The 6,617-nt window shown below is 43.5% G+C and overlaps 1 pseudogene; it reads left to right on the forward strand.

Moving 5' to 3' along the window:
* The first annotated feature begins 6,255 nt into the window (after positions 1 to 6,255).
* Positions 6,256 to 6,375, forward strand: LOC136650805 (5S ribosomal RNA; annotated as a pseudogene).
* Positions 6,376 to 6,617: the final 242 nt, after the last annotated feature.

Here is a 6,617-nt window from a genome sequence, read left to right on the forward strand (position 1 = left end):
CAGGTTTTCAGGCTGTGCTTTCCACATGTTGAGTTGATCTAAAGTATGGAACACAATGCAGCCTGAACTTCATAGTTCTTGACTGACTGGAGACAAAGAATGGATGTGGTTGTTTTGGAAACTTTATCATGCTTGCTAATGATCCTCAAATCTCATGTAATTACAAGACTTCTGAGTATTTCTTCTTGCCTGTGATTCAGCAATATTCTCTCAACTGAGGGTTACCAAACAGGTACTCATCACTCACTGACTGAAATCTATAGAGAGCATATTCTCCTTATAGGCATTTGACTGTTGATTAACTTACTCCCCCCCCCCCAGGTGTGGCCATTAACATTATTTAAATGCTTACCAGACCAAAAATATTCTTGTTTTACAGGTCACTATAAGCATTCAAGCTTATAGTAACATGCAGGCTACCTCATGATAGCCTGAATGCTTGAAGATACTAGATCAACATTCTTTGATGCATTAATCTCAGTGAAAAGGGAGAGGACCTGCACTTGTCAGGGATAGCAAGGAACAGGTATTTATGATGTTAATAAAAAGGTACCGCATTTATTCTCCTGGTTGCTGAAACCTCTTTCTCCTCCTTGTTTTTCATTGTTGTCATCATTATTGTTACTCCAATAGTCACTGTTATAGCAAATACTCATTGAACAATATCTGTACTCAGCGGTAACAAAACAAAACAAAGAGTTAAGATCAACAGTGTTTCATCTGGACCTCATTAGGTGAGTTGCCTTCCATTTTACATGCTCTTCCTACAAAAGCAATTAATTAGGCTTTTTTGTTATATGCAATCCAATCATATCAAATGTCAGAAAACCTCAAGAACCAAGAGAAGTGCGTGTGTCTTGCTTGGGGTTAGCAATAAACTCGAAACAGTCCATTTGGCAATAATTCAGATTTGCCATGGTGGCCCAGCTTCTTGTAACCTCTCTGCTCATTCAAATTTTCCTTCTATGGGCAGTTTCTACTAATGATCCACAAAGCTGGCCTTGGGGTATGGTTTAAATGATGTCAGACCTGGCTGTCAACATATTGGATCACAAACTCCGAACCTGACTTAAATCTTCCTTTTGTTGGGATCTGAGGTATAAGCCTAATTACAGTGCAGATTCCTGGGTGGACAGCAAATGAGATTTTTAAATCTAAGATGAAATTGCTAATTGTGGTTACTGTAATGCACAAGGGGACCTCAACACACTAGTTTCTGGACTGATGAGCTAGTGCTGATTTCTGTATGTAATTGTCCAAGCAATTCATGCGCACAATTTAAAAAGCAATTAACTTAAAATGAAATGCTGCATGGTTTTAGCAGCACAAGCCTATGTCTACAAGCACATGTCTACTTAGAAATAAGTTCCCTTGAGTTCAACAGGCCCTACTCACAGTTAAATGTGTATTGCAGCCTAAGGTGTATTCCTGTGCACACATTCCTGGGAATAAGTTCCACTGAACTCCTTGTTCAGGTTTCAGCAGAGAATTATCTGCTGAAGAATACAGTTAAATGAGAATTCCTTCATTGATTTGCAGGATTTCAGCCAAGCTCCCATTCTCCAATTGCAATGTTTTACCTGGTACATCTTCCCGAGCAGGCAGCTTGCTAATCTACCAGGTAAATTCCAGGAATCTGACATCATCCTGCTTTTAGCTCAACACCACTTATTCACAAAACCACTGAGCTCATAAAGTATGTCTTACAACCAAGGCTTCTGCTTGACACACATTTGCTTTACATTTGAAGGGAAAACTTTTAGAGTGTAGCGGTGTCAAAAATTATCCTGAGATCGTTGTTCACCTTCTCAAATACTCTCCTCTTTGATAAACTTGGATCCCAGATTTATGATTCTTTTTTTTTTTTCAAAGAAGTAGATTTGAGCCTTGTGAGAAACTGCCAGATTTAATTGAATGGATTGAACATTCTTTTTCTTCCCCCTTTCCAAACTGTCATTCATCCTCCTAGGAGGATTTGCTTGGGCTACTGAGAGCAGATTTATGCTTTATACAGCAACAGAGTTTGCTTTGTATCACAGTGAGCAAGCACCAGTAATTTCGGGAGGGGAGATGGGCCATTGCTGCTGTTACAGTACAGGACCTTTAAACATTTTTGTAGGCACCATTTTTGGCAAGTACCACTGTCTCTAAGAATGATTGCTATGTGGGACTGGGCAGCTCACCCACAGCTCAATCCTGAGCTTCCCAGTGCTCAGAGCTGCAGCAGTGACAAAATGGTTGCTGCCACAGGGCAGCCACTGGCAGCTCCAGACATCTCCTCAGGGGAAGAGGATATTTGTCCTCTTCCCCGGATAAGGTAAGATGCCCCACTGCAACAACTGAAATTGCAAACTCTGCCCAGCATAACACCTTAGTGCAGTGGTTCTCACACATTTAGTACTGGGACCCACATTTTAGAATGAGAAACTCTCAGGACCCACCGGAAGTGATATCATGACTGGAAGTGACATCATCAAGCAGGAAAATTTTTCACAATCCTTGGCTGAAATCCTACCCACACTCACCCAGGAATAAGTCCCATTTACTATCATTGTTAAACGAATATACATGGTAGCTTGTTAAAAGTACAGGTCTGTAACATTTTCCCAAATGCAGTCACATACCATGGTAGCATCAAGTCTAATATATTAAAAATAAAATATTGAAATAAATGGGGACCCACCTGAAATGGGCTCGCAACACATCTAGTGGGTCTTGACCCACAGTTTGAGAAACACTGCCTTAGTGTTCACAGTTGTGAATGTTCACAGTTATGAATGTGAACACTAAGTGAATGTGCACTAGGAACAAGGTGCATGAATGCTTCCTTAGATATTTAACTTCAAGGGGGCTTAGCAAACTTCAAACTTGATGTTTGGCAACTCAAGAAGCTGAGAGTAAAACATTTTCAAACCATTCTTGAAATTTGCCCCACATGCCAACTGGGTCCAAAGTGCCAGAAAGTATCCCTGGTAAACAGAAGCTGTGTGCAAACCTTTGACAGTGATATTCCTTAACATAAATTTCTGGGATTTGGGGTTTGATCAGTTTCTTTGTTTGGACATTTTGTGCTTGGATCTGGCCCCCTTGGGGCAAGAAAACTCTTCAGAGAAACTGAGTTTACTTTGCATACCTTGAATAAATGGAGACCCTCCTCCATCCTGCTGCACCAATCACAAAGTGCTTAATCATTAAGTGAAGTCCAGTTTAAATTCATTTCTAGTCAACATTTGCATGTTATGTGTGAAACGGCAACTGTTGCTGCTGTGACACCCCCTGTGGAACTGTCCGCATTGACTCTCTGTTGATCTTTCCAGAGATGCCAGCAGCTTGACAGTGACTGACATGCTGGAACAAGGGCCTGGATGTCTAGACGAGAAAGAAAGTGAGCTTCTTGCAATAAAGGGCTTCCTGAAATAAGCAGAGCCCTTTTTCATCCACGGGGCCTGTTTCCGTCAATGGAACAATAGCCGACTGTTTGAATCGGCCTGGCAACACCAGTGTTTTCTGCAGTCTTCCAAAACTGCAAGTATCACTATGGGCACCAAATGATACAGCCTAAATGATAAGGCTTGGGATTACTGAAAGGGGGGCGAAAACAGAAGGGAAGGGAAAGGAGACCCAGGGCCGATATTGAAATTGCAGGGAGAGTTAATTAAAAATGACGTCAGTTTTCCCACTATCTCATCCCAACCCCTCACCCCACCCCATGGCCTGTATCTGGTTCATTGTTCCTAATCCTCTGCTGTTTTTCTTCAACTGGCTTCAGACGAAGTGAAGCTACTTCGTCTGACTTCACAATGGGCCCAAACATTTTTGGCCTTTGCTATTCAGGGGTTGTCTCTTGCATACGTAATCGGCAGGGATGGGACACATAACGCCCCCCCCCCCGAATGCAACAAGGCGGGGTGAATCTCTTGGAATACATTAAATGCATACTTTAACATGCCTTCATTTATCTTCACTGCAGTATTATTGTACCCTGGCTGAAACCAGGACAATCAAAATGAATTTTTATTGTATATATCATAAAAATTGTGCTAGGGCCAAGGACTCAGAACATATTCAGAAAAAGATTGCTTGAGCTACTTTATCATCATTTTGTGTGCTAAAATTCACCCGTGAATGCATTTACAAAGACATACATTTAGAAATAAGATGTATCTAATTCTTATTAGTGTGAGTTCCTGGACAACTCACACCGCCAAAATGTTGATAAGATGTTTCCTCAAAGGCAAAAGTAGAGACAGCGACAAGGACCAGAAAGTAGAGACTGTCCCCCGGGACTATTGGAATTTATGCATTTATAGAAGAATTTTTCATATCTGTCTGATATTTACCGTATTTTTCGCTCCATAAGACGCACTTTTTCCCCCCCAAAAAAGTGGGGGAAAAGTGTGTGCATCTTATGGAGCAAATACTGCAATGCTGCAGGCGTTCTCAGGGGCAGGAGAGCCGGGGCGGGACCTTGATCTCGGCGATCTCCCACAGGGTGATGCCCTGCTCCTGGCTCTGCTGCTTCGCCATCGGGAGGGGGGGAGGCGCCTGGCAGAGAACAAAGGGGGCAAAGTCCGCACTGGGGGCAAGGCCCTCATTTGCACAGGCGCCACAGGGGGAGGGCAGGCAGAGAACAAAGGGGGCAAGGTCCGCACCGGGGGCAAGGTCCTCATTTGCACAGGTGCCACAGGGGGAGGGCAGGTTTACTTTAAAAGTAAGTTTTCCTCCTCTAAAAACTAGGTGCGTCTTATGGTCAGGTGCGTCTTATGGAGTGAAAAATTTAGTACTGCCAAAAATATTATAAAATATGGTAAATTTAAAATGGTGGCTGTATTTGGCATGGAAGGTCACACAATTTGTGCAGGGCTGCTCTAGTCACTTTACCATATTTTTCCCACCAGCACTAGTTTATATTATTTTATTACTTATTATTTTTTCACATTTTTATACTTCCTTTCCCCTAAGGAGATCGGGGCGGTGTACATGGTTCCTTCCCTCCTTTTGTGCTCACAACAACCCTATAAGGTAGGTGAGGCTGAGAAATAGTGACTGGTACAAATTCAGCCAGGAAGCTTCGTGGCTGAGATATACGAACCTGGATCTTCCAGGTTAAAATCCAATTCCCAAACCATTACCCCATCCTGGCTCTCAGGAGTCTAACGTCAATCCTGATAGAAAGGATTTCATCCCAGGTGCAAGCCACTATCTGCCAGTTGGAGTGTTTTGATAAATGGGTAAATTACTGATCATGGAATAAATAAAATCTTAGATTGACAGTGTAATCCAAACAAGGACTTGTGCCAGTACAGGCTCTCTGCACAGGTGTCACAAACATTTTAATGCCAATTTGGGAGTAGGCCATGCTAGTACAAGGACGTGTGTTGGCCTACCACTGCCAGATTCTGTCTCTGTACTGACCAAGAAAGGAAGCTTTGCTCCAAGTGGCACAGGGGGTGGGAGATGGTGATGAGGGGCATTTCTGAATGGGGGAGGGCAGAACAAGGAGATGATTGGGCCTGAGAAGGGGGTGGAATCGATGGTGGCAGCACACGCTGTATCCTAACTCCTGGCCCCAGCCCAAACAGCCTTAAGTAGGCTACTTGGATTTGCATGAGCTAAATAGCTGGCACAGATCTGAATTGCCACATAGGGCAGGCAGGCTGGGGTTTGACACGGGATAAGGGGAAAAATACCCATTTACCCGGAGGTGACCTCCAGCAGCCTCTTAACCTGTGTTGGATACAGGCCATGCGGCCTGGCTGCGCCAGCACAGATTAGGATTGGGCTATGAAGAGATTAACAAGAAGTGCTGGCGTAACACCCGCATTGATCTTGGGATCCAGGAGCAATACAAGCGTCAGAGTTCAGCTGGAGCCAGGGACTTCGAGGGCTCTTTCTCACTAATCTTGCAGAATGTTGCAACAGGGCTTCCTCACTGATGAGATCAAGAGGAATAATTATTTCACAGTCAACGGTATTCTAAAAAAAATAAGAATAAATTTCCTTATCTGCCCGTGATAAACATCCAATAGGCCTAAAGGAAGCATTTAGGAGGTGGCTGGAAAAGAAATCCTCTTAAGTCTGTGAGCAATTCTATTTCATTTGACAGATGAATCAGCTAAATAAGCATTTCAGAAAATGGGATTACAGAGAATCACTACTTCTTTCTGGTTTTCTAGTCTGCCTTCCAGTATTTGTTTGGTATTCCAGGGATTTGTTAGGGGACTTTATATGCGCATTTGCTTTGTTAGAAGTTGGGCATGCAGCAACTGTTACCCTGCACATGCCCGATCTCGTCTGATCTCGGAAGCTAAGCAGGGTCAGGCCTGGCTAGTACTTGGATGGGAGACCGCCTGGGAATACCAGGTGCTGTAGGCTTATACCATAGTCTTTCGAGACTGAAGGTTGCCAACCAATGCATATATGTCTGTATGTGTATGGTGCATAGCACTGCAGTCTACCCATGAGGCCACCTGATTCAAGTTGCTTCAGCAGCAGATTGTAAGGGCTCTGAGGGGACAGCAGATTTGGGATTCCTTTCACCCCCAAGTCTGCCACTGTCTCCTTCCAACCTACTGCCAACTTAAGCCATAATGTCTTGCTTCCCATTTGCCTGAGCG

Source organism: Tiliqua scincoides, chromosome 4 (assembly GCF_035046505.1).
Source record: "Tiliqua scincoides isolate rTilSci1 chromosome 4, rTilSci1.hap2, whole genome shotgun sequence".
Taxonomy (NCBI): Eukaryota; Metazoa; Chordata; class Lepidosauria; order Squamata; family Scincidae; genus Tiliqua; species Tiliqua scincoides.